At 40.6% G+C, this 16,083-nt stretch overlaps 1 pseudogene; it reads right to left on the bottom strand.

The window, feature by feature from the left end:
* Positions 1-9,225: 9,225 nt before the first annotated feature.
* LOC109554899 (probable G-protein coupled receptor 160) lies at positions 9,226-15,785 on the bottom strand (annotated as a pseudogene).
* Between the last annotated feature and the right edge of the window lie 298 nt (positions 15,786-16,083).

Here is a 16,083-nt window from a genome sequence, read left to right as displayed (position 1 = left end):
CCCACTCTGGGCATCAGCAAAGACCACACCCCTCATGGTGTGCATTTCTAGCTTTCCTCCCTCTCATCACCCTCAATGTGATGTCCTGTCCTCAAGCTCCCTAGCTCTAGTGCCAGTGGATTGATAGTCTCAACCTCCTGGAGACCTCCAGCTCACCGACCACACATCCATTTACACCATCCACCAGGCCCCTACTCACTCCCTGAGCTGGGGCTGGAAGTTGTCCCCCGCAAACACACCTCTTGTGCTCCTTGCACCTTCCTGCTTACTCACTCCTTGCCTGTATCTGAGTTCCTGAGCATTGAGGAGAAAACTTTTCAACCTTACAGAAGTGTTTTATCTTAAATTCATGACCATAGGAGAATTGCTGTTCGTTTTCAGTCTTATCTACCTACACTACTGCACTACCCACTAGCAACCTTCCTCCATCTGGATATAATTTCAGTTTTCTTAAATTTACCAAGTCTTGATTTGTGACCCAAAATGTGGTCTATTCTGGAAAATATTCCTAGTGAACATGAGAAAAAAGTGTATGCTGCTGGTGTTGGATGGAATGTCTTATAGATACCAGTTAGGTCCATCTGATCTAATGTGTCTTTTAAGGTTTTCATATCCTTATTAATTTTCTGCCTGAATGACCTGTCTGTTGGTGTAAGTGAGGTATAAATTCCATCACTATCATTGTGTTGGGCTTCTGGTGGCCCTGTGGTAAAGAATTCTCCTGCCAATGCAGGAGATGCAAGTTCAATCCTTGGGTTGGGAAGATCCCCTGGAGAAGGAAATGGGAACCCACTGCAGTATTCTTGCCTGGTAAATCCCATGGATATAGGAGCCAAGTGGGCTACAATCCATGGAGTCATAAAAGAGTCAGACACAAGTAGCAACTAAACAACAGCATCACTGTTGATTTCCCCTTTTATGTTTGTTAGCATTTGCCTTACGTATGGATATGTTCCTATGCTGGGTACATAAATTTTTCCAGTTGTTAGGTCTTTGACTTGCATTAATCCTGTGATCATTATATAGTGTCCTTCCTTGTCTCTTGTAATTTACTTAAAGTCTACTTTGAGTGATATGAGAATTGCTTCTCCAGCTTTTTTAAAATTTCCCTTTACAAGGAGTATCTTTTTCCATCCCCTCACTTTCAGTCTGTATATGTTCCTAGGTCTCAAGTGGGTCTATTCTAAACAGCACATCCAAGACTTGTTTTTGTATCCATTAGCCAGTCTCTATCTTTTAGTTGGAGCATTTAATCCACTTACATTTAAAGTAATTGTTAGGATATGTATTTCTACTGGCATTTTCTCAATTGTTATAGGTTTGTTTCTGTAGCTCTTATGCTTTTCTTTTGTTTCTTGCCTAGATAAATCCCTTTAGCATTTGTTGGTTTTAGCTGATTTGGTGGTGCTAAATTCTCTAAATTTTTGCTTGTCTGTAAAGCTTTTGATTTCTCCTTGATTTCAGAGAGATCCTTGCTGGTAGAGTAATCTTGGTTGCAGGTTTTTTTTACACTACTTTAATTATATCCTGCCACTCTCTTCTGGTCTACAGAGTTGCTGTTGAAAGATCAGCTGTTAACCTTGTGTGGATTCACTTGTATGTTATTTGTTGCATTTCTTTTGCTTTTATTTATTACTTTTAATATTTTCATGTTTAATTTTTGTTCATTTTATTAGTATATGTCTTGGCATGTTTCTCTTTGGGTTTATCCTATATGGGACTTTCTGCACCTCTTGGGCTTGACCATTTCCTTTCCTATATCAGGAAAGTTTTTGTCTATAATCTCTTCAAGGATTTTCACAGACCCTTTCTCTCTCTTCGTCTTCTTCTGGGATTCTTATAATTCAAATTTGGTGCACTTAATATTGTCCCAGAGGTGTATGAGTTTGTCCTTGATTCTTTTCATTTTTTTTTCTTTGCTCTCTGCCAGTTGTTTCCACCATTTTATTTAACATCTCACTTAACCATTCTTCTGACTCAATTATTCTGCTATACATTCCTTCTAGAGTATCTTTGGTTTCACTAATTGTGTTGTTCACTACTATTTATTCTTTATCTCTTCTAGGTCCTTGTTAAATGTGTTAAATGATTCTTGCATTTTAATTTCAAGATTTTGGGTCGTCTTTAATATCTTTACACTGATTTTTTTTTTTTCAGAGAGTTTGCCTATTTCCTCTTCATTTTTTTGATCTTGTAAGCTTTTAACTTGCTCCTTCATATGCAAAATAGTTTTCTGCTATTTCATCTAATTACTATATTTGAAGTCTCCTTTCCTTAGGCTACATAGTTTTTGCTTCTAGTCTGTGCTTGAGGTTGGTCAGTGGCTTGTGTGGGCTTCATTTTAGGAAGGACTTGTTTCTGCATTCTGGTGGATGGAAGTGAGTTTTGTTTCCCTCTGATGGGCAGTACTATGTGAGGTGGTGTGCTTTGGGATGTCTGGGAAGACAGTGTGCTGATAATTGGGTTTGTTTTCCTTTCTTGCTTTTTTGATTGAAGCATCCAGCACTGGGTGCTGCAGGCAGTTGAGTGGTACTGGGTGTTGGATGTAGATGGAGGACATTGTGAGAGTTCTCATAGTTAATACTCTCTAGGATCATAAGTTCTCTTGTGTTCTAGCATCCTATACTCAGTACTATCACCCCAGAGGCTCAAGCCTGACTTTTGCTCAGGGAACTGAGACCCCATGAGCCATTTGTCTTGGTAACATAAAAAGCTTAAAAAAGAAACAAAAGAACCCCAGAAAACAAAAAACAAAATCCAGGCAAATGATAAAATAAATCAGACAAACAAATAAAAAATAGGAACACACACACACAAGGAACCAAATCAGACCAATGAACACAAAGAAAGGGAGAATGACCCACCAGACAAAACCAGACAAAACCCAACAAAACCAAAAATGAAATCAACCAATTAAAAACAAAACCAACTAAAATACAAAAAAAAAAGAAAACAAAACGAAAGATATGTGCCAAATGAGGCACTAAGCAAAGAACACAGAACAGAGAAACATAGGGAAAAAACAGAAAAGCAAAGTTAAAAAAGAAGTATATAAAAAGATCAACAAAAAAGACAAAAAGCACAGAACAGCAGAAAGCTGAAGTAGTAGAAAAATATAAAAGAAATAAAGAGTGTGGTTTTAAAAAAAATTCCCAAAGCCTAAGTATAAATAATAACAACCATAAAAACAGAAAAAACAGGGAGAAAAAAAGAACCAGCAACAGAATGAATCAAAACATAAAAATAATAATAAATGTTTTCCTGGGGTCTCAGTTTCCAGCATCTTTGACCTTGCTGTGAGCCACAGCCCATCTACACCTTCCCAGGAGCCCCTCCAATTCTGTAGAGGATTGGTCTCTTGACCTACTGTAAGGATAGCTCAGATTCTAATCTAGCCCTACTCTCACATGTGCTTGCCTCCAATATCCACAGTTACCAGGGGTAGAGCATTTTCTTTTGTGGGAATACTCATTGTCCTTTTTTATATCCACAGACACAGAGTCTACCTAGTTGATTGTGTGGGTTTAATTTGCAGCTTATACAGCTGATGAAAACGTTTCTGGTTTTTAATCCTATTCCTTAGTTGCCCTGTCCCTGGAACTCAATTGTGGTCTTATCCTCACCTCTGTATGTGGGCTACTTGAAGGAGTCTGCTCTTGAGGCTGCCCTTGAGGACGTGGGTCGGCACTAGTGAGGACAGAGCCTGGAAATGGTGCAACTCCTTGGATAATGTGGACCCAGGCAGCACCAGGTGTTCAGAGAAGCCAGCAACCACAGGTGGAAGAGATATGGCTCTATTAGGAGCCTTTTCTATCTTCAGCAACAGACAGTCAAAGGGCCATGCTGTCCTTTCCTTCTCTATTGCTCATTGCACCAGGTGCTCAAATGGCAGTCCTCACTGCTGCTGCTGCTAAGTCGCTTCAGTCATGTCCTATTCTGTGCGAACCCATAGACGGCAGCCCACCAGACTCCCCCGTCCCTGGGATTCTCCAGGCAGTCCTCACTAGTCCTTTTCTATAGCTCAGCTACTGGCACCAGTATGCAGGAGAAAGATGCTACAGTGGTGGCTCCATCCTCTGTGTGTGTCTCAGCAATCAGATCAGATCAGATCAGATGAGTCGCTCAGTCGTGTCTGACTCTTTGCGACCCAATGAATCACAGCACACCAGGCCTCCCTGTCCATCACCAACTCCCGGAGTTCACTCAAACTCACGTCCATCAAGTCAGTGATGCCATCCAGCCATCTCATCCTCTGTCGTCCCCTTCTCTTCTTGCCCCCAATCCCTCCCTTTTCCAATGAGTCTTTTCCAATGAGTCAAGTCTTCGCATGAGGTGGCCAAAGTACTAGAGTTTCAGCTTTAGCATCATTCTTTCCAAAGAAATCCCAGGGCTGATCTCCTTCAGAATGGACTGGTTGGATCTTCTTGCAGTCCAAGGGACTCTCAGGACTCTTCTCCAACACCACAGTTCAAAAGCATCAATTCTTTGGCACTCAGCTTTCTTCACAGTCCAACTCTCACATCCATACATGATGACTGGAAAAACCATAGCTTTGACTAGCCGGACCTTTGTTGGCAAAGTAATGTCTCTGCTTTTCAGTATGCTATCTAGCTTGGTCATAACTTTTCTTCCAAGGAGTAAGTGTCTTTTAATTTCATGGCTGCATTCACCATCTGCAGTGATTTTGGAGCCCAAAAACATAAAGTCTGACACTGTCTCCACTGTTTCCCCATCTATTTCCCATGAAGTGATGGGACCAGATGCCATGATCTTGGTTTTCTGAATGTTGAGTTTTAAGCCATCTTTTTCACTCTCCTCTTTCACTTTCATCAAGAGGCTTTTTAGTTCCTCTTTACTTTCTGCCATAAGGATGGTGTCATCTGCATATGTGAGGTTATTGATATTTCTCCTGGCAATCTTGATTCCAGCTTCTGCTTCTTCCAGCCCAGCATTTCTCATGATGTACTATGCATATAAATTAAATAAACAGGGTGACAGTATACAGCCTTGATGTACTCTTTTTCCTATTTGGAACCAGTCTGGTGTTCCATGTCCAGTTCTAACTGTTGCTTCCTGACCTGCACACAAATTTCTCAAGAGGCAGGTCAGGTGGTCTGGTATTCCCATCTCTTGAAGAATTTTCCACAGTTTATTGTGATCCACACAGTCAAAGGTTTGGCATAATCAATAAAGCAGAAATAGATGTTTTTCTGGATCTTTCTTGCTTTTTCCATGATTCAGTGGATGTTGGCAATTTGGTCTCTGGTTCCTTGCCTTTTCTAAAACCAGCTTGAACATCTGGAAGTTGATGGTTCACATATTGCTGAAGCCTGGCTTGAAGAATTTTTAGCATTACTTTACTAGCATGTGAGATAAGTGCAATTGTGTGGTAGTTTGAGCATTCTTTGGCATGGCCTTTCTTTGGGATTGGAATGAAAACTGACCTTTCCAGTCCTGTGGCTACTGCTGAGTTTTCCAAATTTGCTGGCATATTGAGTGTAGCACTTTCACACCATCATCTTTCAGGATTTGAAATAGCTCAACTGGAATTCCATCACCTACACTAGCTTTGTTCATAGTGATGCTTTCTAAGGCCCACTTGACTTCACATTCCAGGATATCTGGCTCTAGGTAAGTGATCACACCCTCGTGATTATCTGGGTCGTGAAGATCTTTTTTGTACAGTTCTTCTGAGTATTCTTGCCACCTCTGCTTAATATCTTCTGCTTCTGTTAGGTCCATACCATTTCTGTCCTTTATCGAGCTCATCTTTGCATGAAATGTTCCCTTGGTATCTCTAATTTTCTTGAAGAGATCTCTAGTCTTTCCCATCCTGTTGTTTTCCTCTATTTCTTTGCATTGATCTCTGAGGAAGGCTTTCTTATCTCTTCTTGCTATTTTTTGGATCTCTGCATTCAGATGCTTATATCTTTCCTTTTCTCCTTTGCTTTTCACTTCTCTTCTTTTCACAGCTATTTGTAAGGCCTGCCCAGACAGCCATTTTGCTTTTTTGCATTTCTTTTCCATGGGGATGGTCTTGATCCCTGTCTCCTGTACAATGTCATGAACCTCTATCCTTAGTTCAAGGCACTCTATCTATCAGATCTAGTCCCTTAAATCTATTTCTCACTTCCACTGTATAATCATAAGGGATTTGATTTAGGTCATACCTGAATGGTCTAGTGGTTTTCCCTACTTTCTTCAATTTCAGTCTGAATTTGGCCATAAGGAGTTCATGATCTGAGCCACAGTCAGCTCCTGGTCTTGTTTTTGTTGACTGTAGAGAGCTTCTCCATCTTTGGCTGCAAAGAATATAATCAATCTGATTTCAGTGTTGACCATCTGGTGATGTCCACGTGTAGAGTCTTCTCTATTGCTGTTGGAAGAGCGCGAGGGGCTGCGACCAGTGCACTTAGCATGGCCGAGAGGAGCTACTCCACGTCCGAGGGAAGGGGCAGAAGCCAGGAGGACCCCATGCCCGAGGGGAGGTGGCCAAGAGGAGCTACCCTACGTCCAAGGCCAGGGGCAGTGGCTGGGAGGACCTACCCCACACCCGAGGCCAGGGGCCACGGCCTGGAAGAGCAACCCCACCTCCAAGGAGCAGTGGCTATGAGGGCCTAGGAGGGCCTAGAGGAGCTATTCCACGTTCAAGGTCACAAGGGGCAGTGGTGAGGAGATACCCCTCGTCCAAGGTAAAGAGCAGCAGCTGCGCTTTGCTTGAGCAGCCGTGAAGAGATACCCCACATCCAAGGTAAGAGAAACCCAAGTAAGACGGTATGTGTTGCAAGTGGGCATCAGAGGGCAGACACAATGAAACCATACTCACAGAAAACTTGTCAATCTAATCACACTAGGACCACAGCCTTTTCTAACTCAATGAAACTAAGCCATGCCTGTGGGGCCACCCAAGACAGGTGGATCATGGTGGAGAGGTCTGACAGAATGTGGTCCACTGGAGAAGGGAATGGCAAACCACTTCAGTATTCTTGCCTTGAGAACCCCAAGAACAGTATGAAAAGGCAAAATGATAGGATACTGAAAGAGAAACTCTCCAGGTCAGTAGGTGCCCAATATGCTACTGGAGATCAGTGGAGAAATAACTCCAGAAAGAATGAAGGGATGGAGCCAAAGCAAAAACAATACCCAGCTGTGGACGTGACTGGTGACAGAAGCAAGGTCCGATGCTGTAAAGAGCAATATTGCATAGGAACCTGGAATGTCAGGTCCATGAATCAAGGCAAATTGGAAGTGGTCAAACAAGAGATGGCAAGAGTGAATGTCGACATTCTAGGAATCAGCGAACTAAAATGGACTGGAATGGGTGAATTTAACTCACATGACCATTATATCTACTACTGCGGGCAGGGATCCCTCAGAAGAAATGGAGTAGCCATCATGATCCACAAAAGAGTCCAAAATGCAGTACTTGGATGCAATCTCAAAAACGACAGAATGATCTCTGTTCGTTTCCAAGGCAAACCATTCAAGATCACAGTAATCCAAGTCTATGGCCCAACCAGTAGTGCTGAAGAAGCTGAAGTTGAACGGTTCTATGAAGACCTACAAGACCTTTTAGAACTAACACCCAAAAAAGATGTCCTTTTCATTATAGGGGACTGGAATGCAAAAGTAGGAAGTCAAGAAACACCTGGAGTAACAGGCAAATTTGGCCTTGGAATACAGAATGAAGCAGGGCAAAGACTAATAGTTTTGCCAAGAAAATGCACTGGTCATAGCAAACACCCTCTTCCAACAACACAAGAGAAGACTCTACACATGGACATCACCAGATGGTCAACACAGAAATCAGACTGATTATATTCTTTGCAGCCAAAGATGGAGAAGCTCTATACAGTCTTTAGTTTTTTAGGTATATATATTCCTAAGTATTTTATTCTTTTTGTTGCAATGGTGAATGAAATTGTTTCCTTAATTTCTCTATTTTCTCATTATTAGTGTATAGGAATGCAAGGGATTTCTGTGTGTTGATTTTATATCCTGCAACTTTACTATATTCATTGATTAGCTCTAGTAATTTTCTGGTGGAGTCTTTAAGGTTTTCTATGTGGAGGATATGTCATCTGCAAACAGTGAGAGTTTTACTTCTTCTTTTCCAATTTGGATTCCACAAATCAATCAATGTAACACACCACATTAACAAATTGAAAAATAAAAGCCATATGATTATCTCAGTAGATGCAGAGAAAGCCTTTGACAAAATTCAACATCCATTCATGATAAAAACTCTCCAGAAAGCAGGAATAGAAGGAACATATCTCAACATAATAAAAGCTATATATGACAAACCCACAGCAAACATTATCCTCAATGGTGAAAAATTGAAAGCATTTCCCCTAAAGTCAGGAACAAGACAAGGGTGCCCAGTTTCACCACTACTATTCAACATAGTTTTGGAAGTTTTGGCCACAGCAATCAGAGTTACTTTACTCTTAATCAAGATTGTTTCAACTGTCCTTGGGCCTCTGCATGTCCATATAAATTTTAGAATAGGTTCATCTATATCTACAAAACAACCTTCCTGGGATTTTGATAAGAATCACATTAAATCTGTAAAGCTGTTTGGAGATCAGTGGCCTCATTTTTGTGGAATCTTCCAACTTGTGAACATGGTAGGCCTCTCGATTTATTGGGGTGTTCTTTAGGCCCATGCATCTGTATCTTATTATTATATTCTTGTGAATCCTGTATATGTTTTATCAATATATAGATGTTTCGTTTTGGGGGGTGATTTTTAAGTGATAATGTGGATTTAACTTTGATTTTCACTATCATTTTTACTGTACAGAAATGCAAATATCTTTAAACCTTGATAAAAATATTTGTCATATATTAAAGTTGGCAGTGTATCTCAGATGTACAGAACAGTTTGCATCAAGCAGTGTTTTGTGTATCAGAAACATCAATATGGCCAAAATGTTGTCTTTTGTTTTGATATTAATAACAAATTGGTGTTTATAATATACAGTGTTACTGAGAAGGTACAACACTGGAATTATTTTGTTTTAAAATCACCATTTAATAAATAATAGCATAGCCCCAAAAGAAACATTCAGAAAGTTATGAAAATTAGGGGACAAGAAGTTTTGGTAGCATTTTTTCACATGTCATAGTCATCATTCCTTCTTGTTTGTAAAACTATGATTCTTGTAGTTGTAAGTTTTGCTTAGTTCCAACATGACAACATATTAACAAGTTTCCCCAGCTTTATTGAAATATGAATGACATATGACAAATTATTTTCAGTGTAGGCTTTTCAGTTTGCTCAAGATTATGAATCTTAAGTGGAGTGAAGCAGCATTTCCAGTTCATAAGTGGATCTACTGGTAACGTTATGTCTCCCAAATTAAGTTTGTGACAATCAAACCAATAAATTGCAACAATGAGAAAACTATTGGGAAAACACAACCAGGGAATGTTCATCTCAATATAGACTGGAATGTGTACTTTAAATAAAAGGATGGTTACTTGAGGTAGTACAAATGGCAACCAGGTATCAAGAAAACAGATGCTATCTTGGTCAGGAATACCTTTTTTTAGAATTCATAGTGTAACTATCAGAATGAAAGACAAAATATAGAATAGTCTCATTCATATAAGAAGTTGTCCTAAGAGCCAGTACCAAGGTAATGATTTCTGACCAAGAGATAAAATCATAACCATCACCATGGAAAATGACAGAGAGTAACTATGAACACTTAAGTAGAAGGGACATGGAAAAAAATAAACATTTAGGGCCCTCAGGGTTTGGTAGATTGCTGGACTCCTAGTGGCTCAGATGGTATGGTAAAGAATCTGCTTGCATTGCAGGAGACCCAGGTTCTATGCCTGGGTTAGGAAGATCCACTGGAGAAGGAAACGGCAACCCACTCCAATATTCTTGCCTGGGAAATCTGATGGACAGAGAAGCCTGGGGGTTACAGTCCACAGGGTCACAAAAAGAGCATCAGACACAACTTAGCAACTAAAACAACAATCGGGAAAACTATAGTAGAAAAAGCCATAAGTAAAGGAAATAATTTGAGTAAATAGGCAGATGTGATATTTAGTAAACCTAGTGCCTAAAGGTACAAGAGTCTGTGAAGTAGGGTATAATGGAAATGTTTACCAAAAATAAAAGACAAATGTTAGTGAAATGCAAAACAAAAAACAAAAAAAACTATGAAAGTCTGATAGTTGCTTTTGTCTTCTCATTCCTAGCTGGACGAATTTAATCTTATATTCCCAAGTATAATAATAATAATACAAAAGGAATATAAAACAGCTGATATCTAGGGGCTTGTTGGTTTGATGGAACTGGCACTGAAAAGAGCAGTCCTCTAAAGAAGAGTAGTCATGTTTTTAAATTTCAAAAAGCCTTTCAAAAAGGCTTTCAAAAAGCCCATGAAATTCATGGGATAAAACACTGTTTCACTTTATTTCCCATCCTTTGCTGTCTCCAGTGGGTCTTTTGACATGTTTATGTTTTATTTAAGTTTCACTGCCTTAAATTATCTTACTTTTGATTTCTTGTATTTCATTTTGCTATACCACAATGCCTAGTAAATAAGTTCTGAGTCACTTGCACAAGTGTTGGGGAAGGTAGTGCATTTCCTCTTAGCTATATTTTTCCCAGTAGGCCAGCTCCACCTGGTGGCATCCACCTGAATGCAGACGAATGGCCCTGCAGCCACCTCTGGACACCACACCAGACATGGCTACTCTGCCTGGTGCTGGGCTTCCCAGGCACTAGGGGCCTGATCAGATATGCTGTGAGAGCATGTAGACCTGGGCTCAGGAAACTGCACCAGGGAGGGGCAGGAAATCCTCATATCCTCTTGGCTCTGCACTGCCCACTCTGTGCACTCCCCCTGAGCAGAGAGAAAAGTAGGGGCAGGGAGCAGGACAACTGGAACCAGGTGCAGTCCTGTCCAGGTTCTGAGGGCTCTTGACCAAGAGGTTCAGGCCTAGGCACCAAGTCACAGTTGACTTCTAAGTGCTGATTTAGTATCCACAGACTTGATTTAACTCAATTTTGGTTTTTTGCTTTTTGTTTTGGGAGTTTATGGGTGCTAATGGATTTGTACAGGGTTTTTTGGTCTGTGTAGATTTCTTAGTATTTTCTATGTAGACAATGTCATCTGCAGATATGGGTATTTTGTTTCTTCATTTCTCATTAACATTCAGTTCAGTTCAGTCACGCAGTCATGTCCGACTCTTTGTGACCCCATGAATCACAGCACACCAGGCCACCCTGTCCATCACCAACTCCCGGAATTCACTCAAACTCATGTCCATCGAGTCGATGATGCCATCCAGGAATCACATCCTCTGTCGTCCCCGTCTCCTCCTGCCCCCAATCCCTCCCAGCATCAGTCTTTTACAATGAGTCAACTCTTCTCATGAAGTGACCAAAGTATTGGAGTTTCAGCTTTAGCTTCAGTCCTTCCAATGAACACACAGGACTGATCTCCTTTAGGATGGACTGGTGAGATATCCTTGCAGTCCAAGGGACTCTCAAGAGTCTTCTCCAACACCACAGTTCAAAAGCAGTAATTCTTCAGTGCTCAGCTTTCTTCACAGTCCAACTCTCACATCCATACATGACCACTGGAAAAACCATAGCTTCTACTAGCCGGACCTTTGTTGGCAAAGTAATATCTCTGCTTTTTGATATGCTGTCTAGGTTGGTCATAACTTTCCTTCAAAGGAGTAAGTGTCTTTTAATTTCATGGCTACAATCACCATCTGCAGTGATTTTGGAGCCCCCAAAATATAAAGTCTGACACTGTTTCCACTGTTTCCCCATCTATTTACCATGAAGTGATGGGACCAGATGCCATGATCTTAGTTTTCTGAATGTTGAGCTTTAAGCCAACTTTTTCACTCTCCTCTTTCACTTTCATCAAGAGGCTTTTTAGTTCGTCTTCACTTTCTGCCATAAGGGTGGTGTCATCTGCATATCTGAGGTTATTGATATTTCTCCTGGCAATCTTGGTTCCAGCTTGTGCTTCTTCCAGCCCAGTATTTCTCATGATGTACTCTGCATATAAGTTAAATAAGCAGGGTGACAATATACAGCCTTGATGTACTCTTTTTCCTATTTGGAACCAGTCTGTTGCTCCATGTCCAGTTCTAACTGTTGCTTCCTGACCTGCATATAGGTTTCTCAAGAGGCAAGTCAGGTGGTCTAGTATTCCCATCTCTTGAAGAATTTTCCACAGTTTATTGTGATCCACACAGTCAAAGGCTTTGGCATAGTCAATAAAGCAGAAATAGATGTTTTTCTGGAACTCTCTTGCTTTTTCCATGATCCAGTGGATGTTGGCAATTTGATCTCTGGTTCCTCTGCCTTTTCTAAGGCCAGCTTGAACATCTGGAAGTTGACGGTTCACGTATTGCTGAAGCCTGACTTGGAGAATTTTGAGCATTACTTTACTAGCGTGTGAAATGAGTGCAATTGTGCAGTAGTTTGAGCATTCTTTGGCATTGCCTTTCTTTGGGATTGGAATGAAAACTGACGTTTTCTAGTCCTGTGGCCACTGCTGAGTTTTCCAACAACACAAGAGAAGACTCTACACATGGACATCACCAGATGGTCAACACCGAAATCAGATTGATTATATTCTTTGCAGCCAAAGATGGAGAAGCTCTATACAGTCAGCAAAAACAAGACCAGGAGCTGACTGTGGCTCAGATCATGAACTCCTTATGGCCAAATTCAGACTTTAATTGAAGAAAGTGGGGGAAACCACTAGACCATTCAGGTCTGACCTAAATCAAATCCCTTATGATTACACAGTGAAAGTGAGAAATAGATTTAAAGGACTAGATCTGATAGAGTGCCTGATGAACTATGGAATGAGGTTCGTGATATTGAACAGGAGACAAGGATCAAGACCATCCCCATGGAAAAGAAATGCAAAAAAGCAAAATGGCTGTCAGAGGAGGCCTTACAAATAGCTTTGAAAAGAAGAGAAGCGAAAAGCAAAGGAGAAAAGGAGAGATATAAGCATCTGAATGCAGAGTTCCAAAGAATAGCAAGAGATAAAAAAAGCCCTCTTAAGTAAACAGTGCAAAGAAACAAGGTATACAATAGAATGAGAAAGACTAGAGAGCTCTTCAAGGAAATTAGAGATACCAAGGGAGCATTTCATGCAAAGGTGGGCTCGATAAAGGACAGAAATTGTATGGACCTAACAGAAGCAGAAGATATTAGGAGGTGGCAAGAATACACAGAAGAACTGTACAAAAAAGATCTTCACAACCCAGATAATCACAATGGTGTGATCACTCACCTAGAGCCAGACATCGTGGAATGTGAAGTCAAGTGGGCCTTAGAAAGCATCACTACAAACAAAGCTAGCGGAGGTGATGGAATTCCAGTTGAGCTCATCTACATGCTTTTCATTTATTCTTATTTTAGGGGCTAAAACTTCCTGTTTTTAAATAAGAGAGTAGGGGTTGGACATCCTTCCTTGTTCCCAATCTTAGTGGTAACCATTCAGTCTTTCACTATTAAGTATGAAGTTAACTATAGGATTTTTGTAGATATTCTTTACAGGTAATTCATCCCTATTCCTAACTTTCTGAAAATTTGTTATCATGAATTGGTGTTAGAGTTTGTCGATAATCTTCTGTGTTCCTAGATGTAATCATATTATTTTTGTTCTTTAGCCTTTGTGGATTACATTAATTGATTTTTTTAATTTTGAAGCAATGCTTCATACCTGGAAAAACTCTCACTTGATCACAATGTATAATTTGTTTTTATGAAGTCATAGATTTGTCTTTCTAATATTTTGTTAATGATAATTGTGTTCATGTTCATGAGGGATTTGATATGTAATGGCTTTTTTTTTTCCGGCATTGTCTTTGGTTTTGGCATCAGGTTAATATTGGCTTTATCAAGTGAATTGGGAAGGTTTTTTTCCTTTTAATTTTTGAAAAAGATTGTCTGGATTGGTGAGACTTCTTTAACAGATTCATATAATTTTCTATTTAAATCATCTGAGCTTGGAAATTTCTTTTTGGAAGATTTTTTTATTAAAAATTCAAGTTCTTTAATAGTGATATTCAGATGTCTATTTATTTAATCTTATTTGAGTTTTGATAGTTTTTGATTTTTCAGGAATTGGTTGTTACCTGCTAAATTGTTGAGTTTATAAGTGTATAGCTATTAATGCATGCTAAGTAACTCCAGTCATGTCTGACACTTTGCGATCCTATGGATTGTAGCCAGCCAGTCTCCTCTGTCCATGGGATTCTCCAGGCAAGAATACTGAAGTGTGAAGAAGATTCCCATCTCCCAGGGATCTTCACAACCCAGGGATCCAACCTGTGTCTCTTGCATCTCCTGCAAGGCAGGCTACTTCTTTACCACTAGTACCACCTGGGAAGCCCATAGTTCTTAATAGTATTTCCATACTATACTTTGTAATAGCTGCAGACTCCTGGAGGAGGTCATGGCAGCCCACTCCAGTATTTTTGCCTGAAGAATCCCCATGGACAGAGGAGCTTGGCTACATGTCCATGGGGTCGCAAAGAATCAGACATGACTGATCGACTAAGCACACACTGGCATTGGAACCATGAGTCTGCAGCTGGATAGCATTGCTGACTCAATGAATATGAGTTTGAGCAAGTTCCAGGAGAAGATGAAGAGTAGGGAAGCCTGGCGTGCTGCAGTCCATGGGGTCACAAAGTGTCGGACATGACTGACTGACTGAACAATAACAACTGGAAACATATCCCCTGTTTAACTCCTAATACTGGTGATTTCTATCATTCCTCTCGTATTTTTGTCAGTCTTCCTAGAGGGTTTTCAATTGCAATGATAGTTTTTAAAAAATAACAATTTATTTGCTTATCTCTGTTGTTTTCCTATTTTCAACTGATTTAAATTTTGGTGTTTATTATCTCTTTCTTGTGATTCTTTTTTGTTTATTTTTCTCTTTTTTCCTAGTTTCTTAGGATAGAAACATGTACTTGAGAACTTTTCTTTCTTCTAATGTAAGCAATTCAGTGTTATAAATTTCCATGCCAGCACTGCTTCAGAGGCTTCATTTTTATTCTGTTTTATGTGCATTTTATTTCCTTTGTGATCAACTTGACCCATGGATTATTTATAAATATGTTGTTTCATTTCAATGTGTTCAGAGATTTTTAATATTGTCTTTCCATTATTTCCCATTTTGTTCCCTTATGGTCAGAGGACACACTCTGTATGAAATCACTTCACTTCAACTTCTTGAGATTTGTGTCATGGCCCAGGATAAAGGTCTATGTTGGTGAATCTTCCATGGGAACTTGAGGAGAATGTTGGATCCCACAAAAAAAGATACCCCACATCCAAGGTCAAAGGAGAAGCCCCAGCAAGATGGTAGGAGGGGCGAAATCATGTTTAGAATAAAGCCCCATATCAGCCAGAGGTGCTTGGAGGGCTCAAACAAAAATTTGTGTGCAGCAGGAGACCCCACAGAGACTGAGCCAGTCTTACCTTTCAGTGTTTGAATGTCTCCTGCAGAGATACAGGTCAGTATTGGCCTGGCAGGGGCTCTGGCTGCCCCTGCAAGCCCTCTTGCAAGAGGTCGCCATCAACCCCACCATAGAGCCACCAGAACTTACACAGGACTGGGGAAACAGACCCTTGGAGGCCACAAACAAAACCTTTTGTGCACCAGGACCCAGGAGAAAGGAACAGTGACCCCACAGAGACTGACCCAGACTTTCCCGTGAGTGTCCAGGAGACTCTGGTGGAGGCACGGATCAGTGGTGGCCTGCTGCATGGTCGAGGGCACTGAGTGCAGTTCGTGCACTGGACCTTTTGAAGGAGCTCACCATTATCTTCATTACCTCCATATTAGTTTGGCCTCAGGTCAAATAACAGGGAGGGAACACAGCCCCACCCATCAACAGAAAATCGGATTAAAGATGGCCCTGCCCATCACACAAGACCCAGTTTCCCCCTCAGTCAGTCTCTGCCATCAGGAAGCTTCCATGAGCCTCTTATCCTTATCCATCAGAGGGCAGAAAGAATGAAAACCACAATAACAGAAAACTGAGACATGGACTACAGCCTTGTCT

This window comes from Bos indicus, chromosome X, assembly GCF_029378745.1.
Source record: "Bos indicus isolate NIAB-ARS_2022 breed Sahiwal x Tharparkar chromosome X, NIAB-ARS_B.indTharparkar_mat_pri_1.0, whole genome shotgun sequence".
Taxonomy (NCBI): domain Eukaryota; kingdom Metazoa; phylum Chordata; class Mammalia; order Artiodactyla; family Bovidae; genus Bos; species Bos indicus.
The sequence above is the reverse complement of the archived record's forward strand: the minus strand, read 5'-3'. Positions and strand labels throughout refer to the sequence as shown.